This window comes from Narcine bancroftii, chromosome 11 (assembly GCF_036971445.1).
Source record: "Narcine bancroftii isolate sNarBan1 chromosome 11, sNarBan1.hap1, whole genome shotgun sequence".
Classification (NCBI taxonomy): Eukaryota; Metazoa; Chordata; class Chondrichthyes; order Torpediniformes; family Narcinidae; genus Narcine; species Narcine bancroftii.
Window position 1 is genome coordinate 34,381,584 of NC_091479.1, and position 19,140 is coordinate 34,400,723.

The following is a 19,140-nucleotide window of genomic DNA, read 5'->3' on the forward strand; positions in this document are numbered from 1 at the left end:
TGAGGCTGAGAGAAGGGACCGACACGATTGACAGAAAGGATATTAACTCGGAAGATACCGAATCTATATGGGTAGAACTGAGGAATAGCAAGGGGCGGAAAACGTTAGTGGGAGTGGTATATAGGCCTCCAAATAGTAATGTAGAGGTGAGGGAAGGCATAAAAAGAGAAATTAGATAAGGGAACAGCTGTCGGAGACTTTAATTTACATATTGATTGGACTAGCCAAATTTGTTAAAATACTGAGGAGGAGGAATTCCTTGAATGTTTACGGGACGGTTATCTAGACCAATATGTCGAGGAACCAGCTCGGGAGCAGGCCATTTTAGACTGGGTATTATGCAATGAAAAGGGGCTAATCAGCAATCTTGTTGTACGAGGTCCTTTGGGTAGGAGCGATCACAATATGATCGAATTCACACTCGACATGGAGAGTGAAGAAATTAAAACCGAGACTAAGGTCCTGAATTTAAATAAAGGGAATTTTGATGGTATGTGATGGGAGTTGAGTAAGATTGATTGGGTGGTGTTTATGGGGGGCGGGTGGGTTGACGGTGGATAGACAATGGAAAGCATTCACAGATCTAATGGAAGAATTGCAGAAATCGTTTATACCAGTTTGGCATAAAAATAAACCAAAAAAGGTGACTCAACCGTGTATAACAAGGGAAATTATAGACAGCATTAGGTCCAAAGAGAGAGAATATCAATTGGCCAAAAAAGTACCAAATCCGAAGTCTGGGAACAGTTCAAGATGCAGCAAAGGAGGAGAAAGGGATTAATCAAGAGGGTAAAAATAAATTACGAGAGTAAGCTTGCGGCAAACATAAAAACCAACTGCAAAAGCTTTTATAGATATGTCAAGAGGAAAAGATTGGTGAAATCCAGAGTAGGTCCTGTTAGAAATAGAAGTACCTTTAAAGAAATTGCTCGAGACAAATATTGAGAACAAAGAACATTTATTACAACAACAATGCAAAGTTGGGTGCTTCCCCTTACCCTGGGAATACACACACACACTGGGGCTCACCCAACATTTATACAGTAAATTTCAGTATCAGAATACCCTCCCCCTTACATTCTTCTGCCCCCTGGATGGGTTTGGCAGAGCCAATCCTTCCTGCCTACATGCAGTTTCAGTATACTTGGAGGACCATGGGGTATCCTGTCGGTGTCTTCTTATGCAATTATTCCCATTGTACTTATTCACATCATAGCCCTTGTCCCCATTCACACCTTCCCGACTCCCAGGGCTTCAGTCCCTTCATCTGCAGGGTTCGTTAATCTTGTTTAGGGTTTACTAGTTAAATATGCATACTTGAAAAATCTGTTGTATGGCTTACTAATTATAGATGTATAACTTGCTAATACTGTCTACGGTCTTCTAATTATTTATGCAAGCCTTGCTAATTCTATCTGGGGCTTGGCGACCCTTATCTCGTTCAGACTAACTCTACTTCTATTCTCAATTGTCTGTCCTTCTCTCCTTCATTCAGTGAACTTGCTGGTGTAAGAGATTCTTACCTTACTCAGACAGTGTCAGCTTCCTGCCTTCCAATATCCATGTCTCATGTTGTTTGCACTGGCTTCATTCATTTACTTATGTATCAATTTTATTTTCTTCATTTCTTCATGTTCATATTACAATGTCAGTTTTTCTCATCTCTCACAATCCTCACTTTTCTTTTAGATCAGTAATACTGATATCACACAATGATCAGTGTTACTGATCTCAGTGTTACTGGTCTCTCACAATCCTCCGTTTTCTTTTAGAGCAGTATTACTGATGCGGTAAAGTGGAACTTGTCGGTTTTCCCAGCTGGTCAATAAACGGATAGCAGTTTCTATGTCCTCAGAAAGATGTTGGGAATTGTACATCCTTTGGGTGTAAGTGTTCTGACGAAAGGGTTGATGAGTTAAACGATGTGTACCAGTCTGTATGTAGGGAAGCAGTAAGATGGTGAGAGTAATGAGTCCAGCTGTTAAAAGGGTTGCGAGTATCAGATTCCAGTAACCGGTGAAAAGTCCAGTCGATCCTGCAGAGGACCGAGGTGGCAAAGTCTGTCCCTGGGCATGGGAAGTTTTTTGACGTCCTGAAGAAGTGTTCTTAACCGCCTGCCCGTTGTGAGTAGTGTCTTTAAGGAGTCTTTCACAAGTGCTGCGTTCAGCAGCGAAGCTGTAATCGAGAGGCAGGCGGTGTTGTTGAAGTGTGTCTGGTAAACGTTGTTTATCTTCAGCCCGTAACCTCAGGGCCATTGTGTTGTGTTGGATGATAATGCCCAAGGCTGCATGGAGTCTGATTAGATGTTTCAGGTGGCAAGGAGCATTAGCGATCTGTAGCCGCTGTTGCCGTTTATAACTGGAACTTCCCTTAACGATGCAGTAGTAAGGATTGTAAATGCCGGCGGAACCCAAAGGATGTTTGAGAAAAGACCAGTCTGGGGAGGATTGTGCATTACGATTAGAGATGTGTTTAACAGTCTGAGTAGAATTGAAGTTGTGAGTCGAAGCCTGTCTGTGTACATTAGCAAACGTCTTCTCTCTCTTTCTCTGACAGGTGCATTGGTTACTAACATTCAGTGTGTCTGTGCCATATCGCTCTCTTTGTGCTACAGGTTTAGAACTCATACCTTTAATATCTATGTGGGAAGTTAAGTGACGGTCTCTACAGCTGTTCTGGTCCCCTGGTCCGTATTGGAATCCCTTATTAAAACATATCTTACTATGGCTAAAAACTAAATCTACACCTTGTCTAAACTCTAAAGGAAAAAAATTGTGACCTCTGCTGCCCCTATTCCAGGAGGACTTAATACATTGTGAGTAATTAAGTGATGTCCCAGAAATGGAGAAGCAACAATTAAACAATACAATAAAGAATAAAAACAACATTACGGCACTTTTTCACGGCGTAATGTAAGTTTCAGGTCAGAAGGATGAGGCACTGCACGCCAGGTGGAGGGTTGAGTTTGAGTGTCTTGATCCTGTGGTTTGGTAGCTGGTTTAATCCGTTGGATGTGGGTCCAGCCTTTTTCTCTTGTTCGCACGGCAGCGTCTGAAATCAAAAGGACACAGTAGGGACTATCCCAGGCAGGTTTCAGTTGGTTATCTTGCCATGCTTTGACATAAACCCAATCACCAGGTTTAATAGAATGGATTGGAAATTCCAGGGGTGGAGTTTGGGCTAATAATCCCTTCTGTTTCAGGTCATGTATAGAAGTAGAAAGACCCTGTAGAAATTTTGAAATGTATTGATCATTAGCCTCAGGGATAGGGGTTTCAGTGTGGAATCCCATAAATGGAAGTCCAAACATCATTTCGTATGGTGAGACTGCAAGGTCTTTACGAGGGGCTGTGCGAATTCTAAGCAGGGCTAATGGTAAAGATTTAATCCAGGAGAGGCCAGTCTCTTCATGAAGTCGAGTGAGTTGATTTTTCAAAGTTTGATTCATTCTTTCAACTCGACCTGAACTTTGGGGGTGCCATGGGGTATGTAGTTGCCAGTCTATTCCCAGTTTCTTGCAGACACCCTGGAGAACCTGAGAGGTAAAATGTGTTCCTCGGTCTGAATCAATGGTTTGAATCAGACCATATCTTGGAATCACAGATTCAATAAGTATTCCGATTACAGTGATAGCTCGATCATTCGGGGTGGGGAAAGCTTCAACCCATCGTGTAAAATGATCTACCATGACTAGAATGTATTTGTAAATACCAATTTTAGGAAGTTCTGTAAAGTCAACTTGTATGCGTTGAAACGGGCGAACTGCTATGTCGCGACCGCCAGGCCGCATAGATTTTTTATTGATTCTCTGACAGATCGGACAGCTGCGAGTAGTAAGTTTAGCAATTGTATATATACCGGAGCAGTATGAAGATCGTTGAAAGGCATCAACAAGCGCCTGAGTTCCCCAGTGTGTCTGTTGGTGTAGCTGATCTACCACTTGGCGGGCTAATGCTTTGTTAAGGACTTGACGTCCGTCTGCTGTCCACCACAACCTGTCGGCAGTTTGGCGAAATCCCTGATCTTTCATTGAGACCTCTTCTTCCCGTGAAAAGATGGGTTTTTTTTAAATCTCTAGTGGTGTGGGCAGTAATAGGTGGATGTGAATCTTTTCCGCAAGTTCAGCCTGTTTGGCAGCTGCATCAGCTTGTCTGTTGCCGTTCGCTTCAGGACTGTCACCACTTTGATGTCCTCGGACATGTACTACGGCTATTTCAGTCGGGAGAGTCAGAGAATCTAGGGATTGGACAATTAACTGTTCATGGGCTAACTTCTGTCCTTTACCAGTTATCATTCCCCGTTCTTTCCAGATCTTCCCAAAGGTGTGGACTACACCAAAAGTGTACTTAGAGTCAGTGTAGATAGTGTCTATTTTGTTCTCTAAGCCGTGGAGTGCTCTACATAGGGCGTATAATTCACGGGATTGTGCTGACCAATGACCAGGGAGTCGACCGGCTTCAATCACTAGTCCTTGCTTCCCATCCACTACACTGTACCCACGAAAGCGAGTTCCTGCAATGCATCGTGAAGAGCCGTCAATAAACCACCTTTCACCTTCTTTTAAAGGGACATCAGTTAGATCTTCCCTAATTTTGGTTTGTAGATCTATGACTTCTAAGCACTCATGTTCTAATTCATTTGTGGAATTGTCCGAATTTGGAGCAACGAGGAAGGCTGCTGGGTTAAGGGTTTTAGTCGTGAGCAAGGTCAAATCATCCCTATCCATTAGGATCGTTTCATATTTTAAAATTCTAGGGTCCGTGAGCCATCTCCCAGCACGTTGTAAGAGAATATTGCGGACTGTGTGAGGGGTGTGAACTATCATAGGGGCGCCGAAAGTAATTTTCCTTCCTTCCTCAACTAAAAGAGCAGTGGCTGCGATGGCTTGTACACATTCTGGCCAGCCACGACAAACGGGGTCTAAAATCTTTGATAGAAAAACCACTGGTTGTCTATAGCCTGCCCTGTCCTGGGTTAGTACTCCGGTGGCTACACCTCCTTTGGCATGAGTATATAAATCAAAAGGCTTATTTAAGTCGGGTAGTGCCAAGACTGGGGCACGCGTAAGGCTATGTTTAACGAAGTCAAAATCTTTAATCTCATCATCTGTCCAGACTAGAGCTTCGGTCTCTATAATCGTGAGTTTATCGTAAAGAAATTTGACAAGGCTAGAATAATTTTCCATCCAGATTCTACAGAATCCCACTAAGCCAAGGAATTTCCTAAGTTCCTTGGCATTTTTGGGAGGGGGAATCTGCAGAATACCACGTATCCTCTCTGGACTTATTTTCCTAGTTCCCTGACTTACCAGATGACCTAAGTATTTAACTTCTGATTGAACAAATTGTAATTTGGATTCGCTCACTCTAAGATCTTTTTTTTCTAAAAAATTTAGAAGTGCAACAGTAAATTCTTTAGCCAATTCATATATTCTTCCAGTAATTAACAAGTCGTCTACGTATTGTATTAGCTGACAATTGTCTCTTCGAGGAGCCTCATCTAGTATCTGTTCCAGGACCTGACCGAATAAATTTGGAGATTCTGTAAAGCCCTGAGGAAGGACAGTCCACCGGTATTGATTTTTACGTCCAGTAAAAGGGTTTTCCCATTCAAAGGCAAACATGTCTCTTCTTTCTGTTGCTAACGGACAGGTCCAGAAAGCATCTTTGAGGTCAATCACACTAAACCATTTACTATGGGGATCGATTTTACTCATGATCGTATAGGGATTAGGTACAACAGGGTGACGGGTGAGAATGATTTTGTTCAACTCCCTTAAGTCCTGTACTAATCGATAGGTACCGTCTGGTTTCTGGACAGGTAAAATCGGGGTATTAAAGGGTGACATACAAGGTTCGAGTATACCATCCTTAAGCAGCTGGTCAATTACGGGCTGCAGACCTTTGCGGCCAGCCATAGGAATTGGGTACTGTTTTCTTCTAATTGTTTGTTGCGAGTCTTTTAAAGTAACTTGGAGGGGAGGAATGTCTAAAACTCCTCTATTGCCTTTTTCTGACCATACTCTTGGATTGATAAGTTCTCGATCTTCCTCGCTTAAAATATAAAATTGAACCCCAATGCCTGATTCTAGTGGTCTGGTACCGATAGCCAATTGGTGCTGTAAGTCTCGTCCTAATAAGCATACTCCAGCCTGGGGAAGTAGTAGAAGATCCTCTACTATTACCTTATTTCCCATTTGGATTCTGACCTCTCTTAATACAGGGACTGTGAAGTCTCTTCCTCCCACCCCCGAAACTATCATTGTCCCTTCTATTTTAACCCCCTTTGGTTGGTGTAAAATACTAGATCGGGCTGCTCCAGAATCAACTAAAAATATCATGTTGTCACTGTGGGGTCCTATGCATAAATTAACTAATGGTTCTCCGTGCAGCCCCACAGTGTGTATTGACTGAGAACCGTGACCCCCCTATTCATAATCTGCTTCCATCGGGGCGTAGAATCGTGTGTCCCTGGCTCGCAGTGGGCAATCCTTTTTAAAGTGTCCTTCCTTTTTACAATGGAAACAGACAAATGTTCCCATTTCCCAATCTCTACCTGGGTTTCTAAGGTGCCCCGGGAAGGGTCTTCATCCCCGGAATCCTCCTCTACTCCTCCATCCACTGGGGTCTGCACTTCCCCACCCGTGGCTTCCCTCACCGCATACAGGAGCTGGCACACAGTCCCTATCCTTTTTATGTCGCTCATCTACTACCTCTCTGACTGCTTGGATTAATGTTTTTGCCTTCCCTATTTGCTTATCTTCAGACCTCTGGACAAATGCTTTCTGTGCAATCTGTAGTAGCTGGGTAATTCCTTGCTCATGCCAGTTTTCTGTTTTTTGTAATTTTCTTCTAATGTCTGGGGCTGAGTTGGTAACAAAACCAGTTAGTACCAATTGTTGCCCTGCTGGGGATTCTATGTCGAGACCCCCATATTGCTGTATTGCCATGCGCAATCTATTCAGAAATGCGGAGGGGGTCTCGTCGGGACCTTGGGGAACCTCAAAGGCTTTCTTGAAATTCTGTCTCTTTGGGACAGATTCCTTGATTCCTCTTATCAAATTAACCCTGTACTCTTCCATCAATACCCGACCGTCATTGGTATTTTTATCCCAATTAGGTCTTGCCAAGGGGAATTTAGTTTCTCCTGGTACCGCATCTAGTCCCCCTTGGTGATCCCTATCCCAGACTTTAATCCCTGCCTGGCGGATCATTCCACGCTCATCCAAAGTAAACAGGGTCCTAAAGATAGATGTTAACTCCTCCCAAGTATATAGATTTGGTCCCAAAAATTGGTCTAACTGTTCGGCACATCCCTGGGGATCTTCTATCAGGGAAGTGAGTTCTTTCTTAAAGTTACGCACTTCAGTACTGGTCAGGGGCACATTTACGAAACCGAGACCCTCTCCTACGGGAACTTCCCGCAGGGGTCGCATCCAGTTGGTTTCTGGCTTATTAGGTCTGGGTTCCTGCCCCCTGGGAGATGGATTGGGGGGCTCTGCCCTTTCTTCCTGAAGAGTCTCACACTGTTCTGAATTAAAGTTTCCTCTCTCTCCTGTCAACGGGGGTGGTAATCGAGTGCTTTGTGAGCGAGTCATCATACCACTCCTGCTCTCTTCTTTCTTCTCTAGTGATGGGGGAGGTGGGGAAGGTGCAGAAGGGTAGGTTATAGGAGGGGGAGGAAAGATAGGAGCCGGCATAGGAGGAACATAAGGTGGAGGGAGGGAATGTAGCACATCCCACCCTTGTGTTTCAGGGACAAAAGGTTCCTCCTCTCTCTTGTCCCTGTACTCTTTTTCTTTCAAAACCAATTGATCACACGATCCCCTAAGCCAGCAGGCTGCATATTCCTTGCTCTCTAGGTTCTCTCTCTGGTTTTGATAGAGCCAGATGTTCAAAGCTTGACACATCCAGTCATCCTCGGATCCGAGTTTTGGCCAGTACACGGAGCTCCCTTTTATCGGGTATTTAACCCAGTCCCTACAACAATACCTGACCATGGTCAGTTTGTCCTTTCCACGGGTCCTTCCCGTGCCCCAGTCAGATAACATCAACCCAAGCGGGCTGTGTGTAGTTATCTGATCCTCACATCCTTTACCAGGACTCTCTTCCTTGCTACCCATATTTCCCATACTGATAGGCAAGTAAAATTCCTCTTACCGGGTTCCAGTAGCAAGGCTCTAGCGCGCTTCCTTAACGTTCTTCCGTCGTTTGTTCTCAATGCCTCTTCTCGGATATCACTCGCTTCTTCCACTGACCAGCCATCCGTCGTCCGTGAGTCCAGCTGAATCAGCCGGGATGCACCTACTCTCGTCGTCGGGCACTCTGTCAGTGGAGGGAGTGTTATCCTGGACGAGCCCCCATTTGTTAGAAATAGAAGTACCTTTAAAGAAATTGCTCGAGACAAATATTGAGAACAAAGAACATTTATTACAACAACAATGCAAAGTTGGGTGCTTCCCCTTACCCTGGGAATACACACATACACTGGGGCTCACCCAACTTTTATACAGTAAATTTCAGTATCAGAATACCCTCCCCCTTACATTCTTCTGCCCCCTGGATGGGTTTGGCAGAGGCAATCCTTCCTGCCTACGTGCAGTTTCAGTATACTTGGAGGACCAGGGGGTATCCTGTCGGTGTCTTCTTTTGCCATTATTCCCATTGTCCTTATTCACATCCTAGCCCTTGTCCCCATTCACACCTTCCCGACTCTCAGGGCTACAGTCCCTTCATCTGCAGGGTTCGTTAATCTTGTCTAGGGTTTACTAGTTAAATACGCATACTTGAAAAATCTGTTGTATGGCTTACTAATTATATATGTATAACTTGCTAATACTGTCTAAGGTCTTCTAATTATTTATGCAAGCCTTGCTAATTCTATCTGGGGCTTGGCGACCCTTATCTCGTTCAGACTAACTCTACTTCTATTCTCAATTGTCTGTCCTTCTCTCCTTCATTCAGTGAACTTGCTGGTGTAAGAGATTCTTACCTTACTCAGACAGTGTCAGCTTCCTGCCTTCCAATATCCATGTCTCATGTTGTTTGCACTGGCTTCATTCATTTACTTATGTATCAATTTTATTTTCTTCATTTCTTCATGTTCATATTGCAATGTCAGTTTTTCTCATCTCTCACAGTCCCTTGCGGTCAGAATCAGGGGAATATATAATGGGGAATAAGGAAATGGCAGACCAATTAAATTCTTACTTTAGTTCTGTTTTCACAAGAGAGGATACAAATAACCTCCCAAGGATGTTGGGAAACATAGAGACTAATGTAAGGGAGGAGGTGAATGAAATCAGTATCTCTAAGGACATGGTCTTGGGGAAATTGAAGGGATTGAAGGCCGATAAATCCCAAGGGCCTGAAAATCTACATCCTAGTGTACTTAAGGAAGTGGACATTCTGAATTATTTTCCAGAACTCAATAGACTCAGGATCAGTGCCCATGGATTGGAGGGTAGCTAATGTTACCCCACTATTTAAAAAGGGGGGTAGAGAAAAAGCGGGGAATTATAGGCCGGTGAGGCTTACATCAGTAGTGGGCAAAATGATGGAATCCATTATTAAGGATGTAATAGCGGAGCCTATGACTAGCAGAGAAGGGATCGGACAGAGTCAACATGGATTTACAAAAGGAAAATTGTGCTTGACAAATGTATTGGAATTCTTTGAGATGGTAACAGGTAATATAGATGGGGGAGAGCCAGTGGATGTGGTGTACCTGGACTTCCGAAAGGCCTTCGATAAGGTCCCACATAAATGTCTGGCATGCAAAATCAAGGCTCATGGGATTAGGGGCAAGGTATTGATGTGGATTGAGAACTGGCTGGCAGATAGAAGACAGAGAGTTGGGATAAATGGCTCGTTTTCTGAGTGGCAGGCGGTGACCAGTGGGGTGCCACAGGGATCTGTATTGGGACCCCAACTGTTCACAATTTACTTTAATGATCTAGATGAGGGGATTGGATGTAATATCTCCAAATTTGCAGACGACACTAAGCTAGTGTGCACTGAAGAGGGGGTCAGGAAGCTCCAGTGTGATTTGGATAAATTGGGGGACTGGGCAGATACAGGCAAATGCACTACAATGTGGATAAATGTGAGGTTATCCACTTTGGTAATACAAACCAGAGGGCAGATTACTATTTGAATGGCAATAGATTGGGAGATGGGGAAGTGCAGAGAGACCTAGGGGGTTCTTGAGCACCAGTCACTGAAGGTGAGCATGCAGGTACAGCAGGCGGTTAAAAAGGCAAATGGTATGTTGGCCTTCATATCAAGAGGGTTTGAGTATATGAATAAGGATATCTTACTGCAGCTGTACAGAGCCTTGGTGAGACAACACCTGGAGTATTGTGTGCAGTTTTGGTCACCTTATCTGAGGAAGAATGTTCTTGCAATGGAGGGAGTGCAGAGGCGATTCACCAGGCTGATAACTGGAATGGCAGGAATGACTTATGAGGAAAGATTGCGCAAATTGGGATTGAACTCACTGGAGTTGAGAAGATTGAGAGGGGATCTCATAGAGACATATAAAATTCTGGCAGGACTGGACAGAATGGATGCGGAAGGGATGTTTCAAATGGTGGGGGAGTCCAGAACCCGGGGCCATGGTTCGAGGATAATAGGCAAACCATTTATGACTGAGATGAGGAGGAATTTATTTACCAAGAGGGTGGTGAATCTGTGGGTTACGGAGAGAAGGCGGGGACGGGGTACTGCACTTTAAGATCAGCCATGATCTCTTTGGATGGCGGAGCGGGCTCGAAGGGTCGAATGACCCACTCCTGCTCCTATCTTCTATGTATCTATGTAAGCTATATGGGGAAAACACCACTGTCAAGTCTTCTGCCTTAAAGGAGTAATTATATTCAAATGGGCAGTAGATCAAGAGATGGAAACAGTGAAATCAGACAGAGGTGAGTCGCTGCTTAAATTAGAAACATTCGTGTTCATGCTATAGAGTTTAAGGCTGCCCAGGAGGAATATAATGTGTTTTCTTTAAGATTGTTTGCCCTCATCCTGGCGAAGGATGGGGCCAACAGACATGTTGCTGGAAGGGTTCGAGAATTGATATGGTAGGTCACAGGAAGCTCAAGTTTAGATCCACGGAGCACATGTATTTAGCAAAATGGCCACCCAGTCTGTATTTGGTCTTGCTGATATTGAGGTCAGCTGAGTCTACCAAATGTATTAGATTAGGTTGGATTGGATGCATGTGAAACACTGCCTCACCTGGAAGGCCTGATTGTGGCCTTGGATGGAGGTGAGAGGAGATGTAGGGACAAGTTTGGCAATTTCTGCAGTTCCAATGGGGAGTGCATCAGGTGGTGGTGGGTGGAGAGGGAAGTGCCTTCGAGGGAGTCACAGAAAGACGTGCACCTATGAAAAAAGGATATGAGTGGAGCGGGTTAGATGTAGCAGGTTAGAGGATGGTGCTGATGTTGGAAGTGTCCAAGGATAACGTGTCAGATGTGGCAGCTGATGGGTGGTAAGTGAGAAATCTGCGGGATTCTGTCCGTATTTTGCCAGAAAGGAGATGGGGTAAAGGCAGAAAGATAATTGGAGATATGGTTGCAGGCTTTATCAATGAATGTATGGGGGAATCGGCAATTATTGAAGAAATAAGACATTTTGGGTATCCAGGTATGAAGACCTAAACTTGGGGTTGTTACAGGCCCAGAGGACCCCAAAACCTAGCAGCAATAGAAAATCACCAAGACAAACGGATACTTCAACAAATGTCTTTTTAATTTCCTTGAAACAAAAAAACAGGATCAAACTTTAAACTATCACTATTAATGTAACTGCCTAACATTAACCCTTTATAATTCTAAGCACAGGTGTATTTAATGTGTATAAAGTTCTTTGACATTCTTACAAGTTCACCGGTATCTATCAATTCTTATACTGTGCACAGAATTCAACATTTATGACTTTTCACCAAGCTCTGGTGCTTAAAAGTAAATGTTTACCCTCCACGAAGGCTCTTGTTGGTTTCAGAGAGGGATTTCTTGCTCATTGGACACACAAAAACTGATTCCCTCTGATCAGCCACTTTGGTGTCTTGCCAAAGAAACTTTCACCATCAGAGTTTTCCAAATGATAACCTCCTCTGCAGGTCACCATTGAGTTCCTTTTGTTTCACTTATTTCAGGTGAAACACCATTTCTAGCCAGCCATTTTCTCTTGTATGTAGAACAAGGTTTTTCAACAGGCTGAACTGAGAACTCACAAACCGTCTTCAAAATGGGGTTTCAACAAGATGCCAGCTTGCCATCTCTCTCTCTTTTAGCAAAAAGCCTATTTGGTGTCTCCTCTCTGCTTGCAAAAGCACATGACCTTCTTAGAACAGTTAACTTCTGAGTCCAATAATATGTTGTTTTAAAAACAATATTCCATTTTGCACCTGCTTTTAAAATTATTTAGCTAGACAGTCTTTGCAAAGGCTCTCGGCGGCTCTCGGCGCCTGCATGACTCACTCTCGGCAAAGCTCTTGCATTTTAAGTAAGAGCTGTTTTGCAAAGTGTTTGTATTTGTTTGTGACCTATACAACTCCTACAATCTATCCTTCAAAAACATCTCTATATACAATGTAAAATATATAATCTGTCACAGGACAGATGCAGCAGAGGAGTTGTGATAAAATTAATGGTGTCCTTGCAAAAAAATAAGTGGGAAGAGGTATAATCCAGGTAGCTCTGGTGAGTGGAGTTTATAATAGTTTGAAACTTGAACCTCTCTCTCTATTTCAGGAGACAATTTACTCTCATGTATTTAAAATGTGTCATATCACACAAAATTGTTTTTTTCTTGGTGAAAGACAGACAGATTCGCCATTGGCAGAAATTGGCTGAAATGCCTCTTGCAGCCAGAGAAGGAAGGAAAAGAGAGTCACTCTCCCCCACCCCCACCATCCCGAATCCTGGGTCAAGTCACTGAGGGTCTGTGGATTCTCTTTCAGTGCTCACAGACCAATCCAAGCCATTGGTAATGCGAGCTCCAGTTTTGAACCTCTGACACGATTAGGAATCCTTCAGCACCCACTCATATCCCAGGTCTGACACCCTTTTAGCCAGTTTTCAACCAGTCTCTAGGAATCCACGGCCTGGTGTGAGTTCCTTGACTGCTTTATCCGGAAGCCCACAGCCTGCGTGGGTTCCTCTCCTCAAGTCACCAACAGCCTGTCACCTGTGTGGGTCCTTCAGCTGCAGAACCCCTCACTGGTCTGCTTCCATTGTCACTGACCTGTGGATTGAATCCTCTGCTTCTAAGATGTTGATGGGGTTTGGTCTTCTTGTTTTCTGGTGCCCTGCGCTAGTCCTGCGCTTCCCTAGAGTTCGCGGTGCCGAGGAAATTTAACACATCTAAATTAAAATTTTACAACTTAGAGGAGAATCTCCCATGTCTAGAGGGATGGAAAGGGCATTATTACAAATTGAAGCCTAATATTTGAATATTCATGTGCCAAATTTGGAAAAGCATAGAGTATATATTTCTCAAGCTATATGTAATTTTTTCCAAAAGAATACAACTTTGAATGTTTGCATGTCATCTTGGCATCCCTAAAAATATATCTGATTTCCAACTAATGAAATACATTTCCTCATCACCACTAAGGCTAATTTAACAAATTTCAATTGATATATTAATAGTTTTAATTTGGGCCTTGTTCATTCAATATTTCCTAATAAAAATAAAGTTTGATTTTGCGGAAAAACATCTCCTGTAGCTTGTTTCAAAAAATTTATAATTCTCCCTAAAAAGATCTTACATTAGGACAAAGATAAGTTGAATGCAAGAAAGTTGCTACATCTTCACCACACTTAAAACATTGATCTGATAATTCTGATTTTATTCTAATCAATTTCTCTAGTGTAAGAAGTAACTGTAGAAGAAAAACTAGTTGTAAATTCCTTCCTCACTGCTGTAGTGTGGAACTCTGGTCAATAATTCCAGACTGCTGAGTTGAAGTGAATTAATACAACTCCCCTGGATCACGTGATCCCTATTGCCAAATCAGCTTCCTGCAGTGCTTTTCATATCCAACTGCGTGAGTCACCTGATTCTAGGTGTAACTTTCAGATAAAATCCTTGCTGACATCTGGTACATGACTGATGTAAAAACAATTATACTGAACTAATTTATATCATACATTACTACAACATTCAAATCCATTTCCCACATTTGTCTAGACTTATGAACTCCTCATTTAAAAATTCCTACTAGCAATAAAGAATACATTATCGAAGTAAACATTTTAACAATTCCTCTTTATAAGGAATTTCTATTTCAGTACAACATGGTTGGTCCTAACTTATCCTTCAAATATTTCCTTAGTTGGAAAGAGCAAAAAAGATTGCAATGAGTTATACGATATTTATTTCTCAGTTGCTCAAATGACATTATTTTACCCCTTTCATCACAATCTTCAACATTTATAATCCCCTTACGAAACCAGCTGTCCAGAAATTGATGATCCTTTGAAAAAGATACGAGGATTTGTATATCCACTTACACCAATTTCATAATTTATTTTATTCCATATATTAATCAAATGTTTAAACAATGGTTTATCTTTATCACCAACCATTAATTTCAATTCCCACTTGGATATAAATTCTTCTGCTTTTCCTCTCTCCTATTTTATTTGATTCAAATTTAACCCATGGCAATTTTTTCCCTTTCAAAAAAAGAAGCAAGAAATCTCATTTGAGCTGTTCGATACTAATTTTCAAAATGAGGAAGATGTAGTCCTGTCAATGTAGAATTTGCATTGAGAGAAACGCAGCTGTCTTTAGTTATCTTATTGAATTGGCTAAAATGGCATAACATGAGAGCAAATATCCTGGAGGAGTGTGGGTCACGTGTAGCATGCGATTCAATCGGAAATGGGTTCACATGACATAAACACATGATGCAGACTGTTTTCTAAGAATGGAAAACAACAGGAAGGTTGTCTAGGTCTCCAGCAGGATATAGATCACAAGATAAAGGAGTAGAAGTACGCCCTTTGAGTCTATTCCACTATTCTTGCACTCAGCCCCACTGCCCAGCTCTCTCCCCATTACCCTTGATTCCTTGACTAATCAAATACCTGTCAATCTCTGCCTGAAATACGCCCAATGACCTCAATTCCACAGATTCACGATCCACTGACAAAATAATTTGTTCCACATTTGTTTTAAATTGACACCCTTTTATCCTGAAATTATGCTCTCCTGTCCTAGAATCCCCTACCATGGGAAACATCTTTGCCATATGTACTCTGTCCAGGCCTTCCATTATTTGAAATGCCTCTGAGGACCCCCTTATCCTTCTGTACTCCAACTAGTACAGTCGAAGAGTCGACAATTGCTCCTCATACACTAACCCTTTCATTCCTGATATAATTCCAGTAAATCATCTCTGACCTTCTCCAACACCAGCACATCTTTTCTCAAATACGGCACCCAAAAATCTACTTCTGATTGAATGGAAAGGGAATTGTCCAACGACACAAACACAACAGTGAAATGATATTATGTCTTGTTGATATTTACCAAAAATTATTGAAGAGTCAAATAATAACTTTCAAAAGATGCCGGGGCCCAATTATGAACAAATATCACAACCTAAAGAATTCGGGTTGTTCTGAAGCTTGGTGCTTTGTTACGAGACCAGAGGATCCCAAAACACAGCAGCAATAGATATTCATCAAGACAAAAGGTTGCTTAAATAAAAGTTGATTTTAATTATCTTTAAACATGAAAACAGAATTACTCTTTAACTTATCACCATTTTACTAACTTACTTTACCTAACTTACCCCCCCCCTTCTAATTCTAAGTGCACGTGTGTGTAATGTATGTGTAAGTTCAGAAAAGTTCCTTGATTCACAGTCCAATCTCACTTCTCATTCCTCCAAGTCCACTGTTTGCAGGCCATTCTTATACTGTGCACAGAACTGAACATATCAAAAGCTCACCAGACTTTGGTGCACAAAAGGTGAATGTTTACCACTCGGGAAGGTTCTTGTTGGTTTTCAGATAGAGGTGTGTTGTTCAGGGAAGCATTAGTGTTTATTTGTGCTCAACGAATCATCATCTGAAAACCGTTATATCATCAGAAAATCTCTGATAGCTTTAGCATCGAGCAGAGCTGAGCCAGGACTTTACAGGTATTCAAGGGAGTGTGTGGGCAGGGTTTGTTCTGGACCAACAATCTCACCAAATGACTTTGCTTGAAATCAAGATTCAAACCATTTTGAGGAATATAACAGGAATTGTTCAACAAGAGCCTGGTGTTCCCAGAGGAGTTTTCTTTCAATAGTGGAAATTATTTTTTTTAAAAAGCCCGTTAATCTTCCTGATGCAGATTATTGTATTTAACTTTCAGGTTGCTATCTGTTGAAACTGCAAGTCACAGCGTCATTTTTGTTTTTGAAAATGCAGATGTGAAAACTTTGGTCTCCTTGGTTTGCTTAAGTTTACAGAGGAGACGTTGGGTCAAGCTGAGAAGACAGAGGCTGGATGCCCATTTGGGGAATTGGCTGAGCAAAGCAGAAAGCACAAAACATGGGACTGAAAAAATAATGAAGGAGACTGAAGTGCCGTTGAACCAAACCCAGGTAAAGAATTTAATTTTGTGCAGCGTACTTTAGTAACCAAACAATTTGGGCTTTTAGTGGTGACCTATTTAAATTAACAAAATCTGACTAGAATTGAAGTTTATGGAATGTTTGGAAGTTACCACAAAAAAATGGAGCATATAAATTAGATATAGTAATTAAGATAAATGAACAATACAATGAGCCTGGTGTCACAATATCTGCCTCCCTCTACCATACATCACCATTAAACCTTCTCCCCAATATAGTTACAGCCAATCGCTGTAACTATATACACTATATACATTCGTGATAGATCTGTACCATCACAATGTCAAAGTATATGCCAGAATTTATTGTACATCACTGTTAAACCTTCTCACTCCAGTGAATCCGGTGTCAGCATTATCTGTCTAAGTTAACCATACATCACCTTCAACATTCTTCCCACTCTGAACCTGGGGTCACAGTATCTAACAGAGTTTATCGTACAACACTGATAAACCTTATTACCCCTGTGAACCTGGGGTCACAGTATATTCCACAGTGGTAGCGTTGGCCGCGGCCGGTCCCAGTCGGTCGTGGTGGCCACATCAGCAGCGGCGTCGGCAGCGGCAGACGGGGAGCGGGCAGCAGTAGCGTCGGCCCCGGGGGTGTCTGTGGCGACAGCAGCAGCAGCGGTTGCCACAGTCGGGACCGTGGCTGGGTCGAGTGTTCCGCACGGGGGCGAGAGGTGGGCCAACACCATGGTTGCGAGGGTGGGCTGCCCCTTCCGGGTTTGGCATTTCCGTGACGTTAGGTGTTGCCGTGCAGGGAACCCTCGCTCTCATTGGACGAGAGCTCTGGGGAAGAAGAGTTTGAATGGGATAGTGGTGGTTGGGCTTCACACGAGGCACTGTGTTTGCTGGCGGCCATTTTAGACCTACAGACTGCAGCAAAGTGGCCCTTTTTAAGGCACTTCTGGGACCTGGCTTTTCTTGTTGGGGACTGGGACCTGCTGTGCTTGTCCCTCCCGCAGAAATAACATTTTGGGTTCGCAGGGGGCAGTGTAGCAGCAGCCGATAGGCCATCAGTATCTCGGGGGGTGGTAGGTAGAAGGGCACTCTACCGACATCAGAACGTGTGGTCCAGTCCCTAGAGAGCTCATTGGGCGTTAAGGCTGCATCCTCCATTGTGATCGAAATCCAGACCATGTCCTCTAGTTTTTCTACCCCTTGTTCGAGCAAGCACAGCCTCACTTCGTTCGATCGGAGCCCGGCCACATAGGCATCCCGGACAAGGTCGCTAGTGATCTCGGCAGCAGTTTTGTCCACACAGTTACAGTCCTTGCCCAATCCCTTTAATACTTGTAAATATGCCCTGCTGGACTCGCTGGGCTGTTGCTTCCTCGACGCAAGCATGAGCCGGGCATGAACTCTGTTCACCGGTTGATCATACAGTTCTTTCAGTACCTTTATGGCTGTGGTGTAAGTGGTCTCATCCTGGATGTTCTCGTAGACTCTCAAGGACACCATAGACAGCAATGATGTTAGACGCTGGTTATCCTCCTCCACCCGAATGAATCTCAGGAAGTTTTCAAAGTTCATTAGCCAGAACTTAAAGGCTTTGAAGGCTGTACCTGACTGTGGGTCGATGTCAAGTTCTTCTTGCCGAGTCAAACGCTCTATCCTGTTCAAAAAAAAATATTTTTTCTTTTTGCTAATAAAATTGTAGAGCTCGTCAAAAGAATCAAAGACTTGTTGATACAAACCAAGGCTTTTATTAGCAAAAGACAGGAGCTCTTCACAGGTGGCCGACCAGTCCAGAATGATCCAACCTGGCTAGGGACAGAACCCTTTAAGGCCCAGACAGTAGGCGTGGCTAAGCTCTCAGCCAATCGCTGTAAATACAGTCTAGATACTGTAACTATATACACTATATACATTGGTGATAGATCTGTACCATCACAATGTCAAAGTATATGCCAAAATTTATTGTACATCACTGTTAAACCTTCTCACTACAGTGAATCCAGCGTAAGCATATCTGTCAAAGTTAACCGTACATCATCTTCAATATTCTTCCCACTCTGAACCTGGGGTCACAGTATCTAACAGAGTTTATTGTACAACACTGATAAACCTTATTCCCCCTGTGAACCTGGGGTCACAGTATCTTCCACAGTTTATCGTACATCACCGCTAAACCTGCTCCCCACTGTGAACCTGCGATTACAGTATCTTCTACAGTTTAGCATACATCACTGATAAACCTTATCCCCATTGTGAATTCGGTGTCACAGTATCTGCCTCAGTTTTCCGTACATCACCATTAAACCTCTACCCAATGTGAACCTGGTGTCACTTTATCTGTCACATTTTATTTTACATCACCGTTAAACCTTCTTCTTACAGTGAAACTTCTGTCACTTTATCTGCCACATTTTATTTTTTTTTATCAACGTTAAACCTTATTCCCATAGTAAACCTGCTTTCACAGTATCTGCCACAGTTTATTGAACATAACTTTTATACCTTCTCACTACTGAAAACCCGGAGTAACAGTATC

General features: G+C 42.8%; 2 long non-coding RNA genes across 2 annotated transcripts in view; one reads left to right on the forward strand and one right to left on the reverse strand.

Annotated features, from left to right (window-relative positions):
* The window catches only part of LOC138745721 (uncharacterized), a 30,012-nt gene extending 13,397 nt beyond the window's left edge, over positions 1–16,615 (forward strand). The window contains exon 3 of the long non-coding RNA XR_011346448.1: positions 16,473–16,615. This is a non-coding gene — a long non-coding RNA (uncharacterized lncRNA). The remainder of the gene's footprint in view (positions 1–16,472) is intronic.
* Positions 942–9,356, reverse strand: LOC138745720 (uncharacterized). Its single transcript, XR_011346446.1, has 2 exons — positions 8,160–9,356; positions 942–3,051 (listed from the first exon to the last, which is right to left on the reverse strand). It is a non-coding gene; the product is annotated as an uncharacterized lncRNA (long non-coding RNA).
* Positions 16,616–19,140: the final 2,525 nt, after the last annotated feature.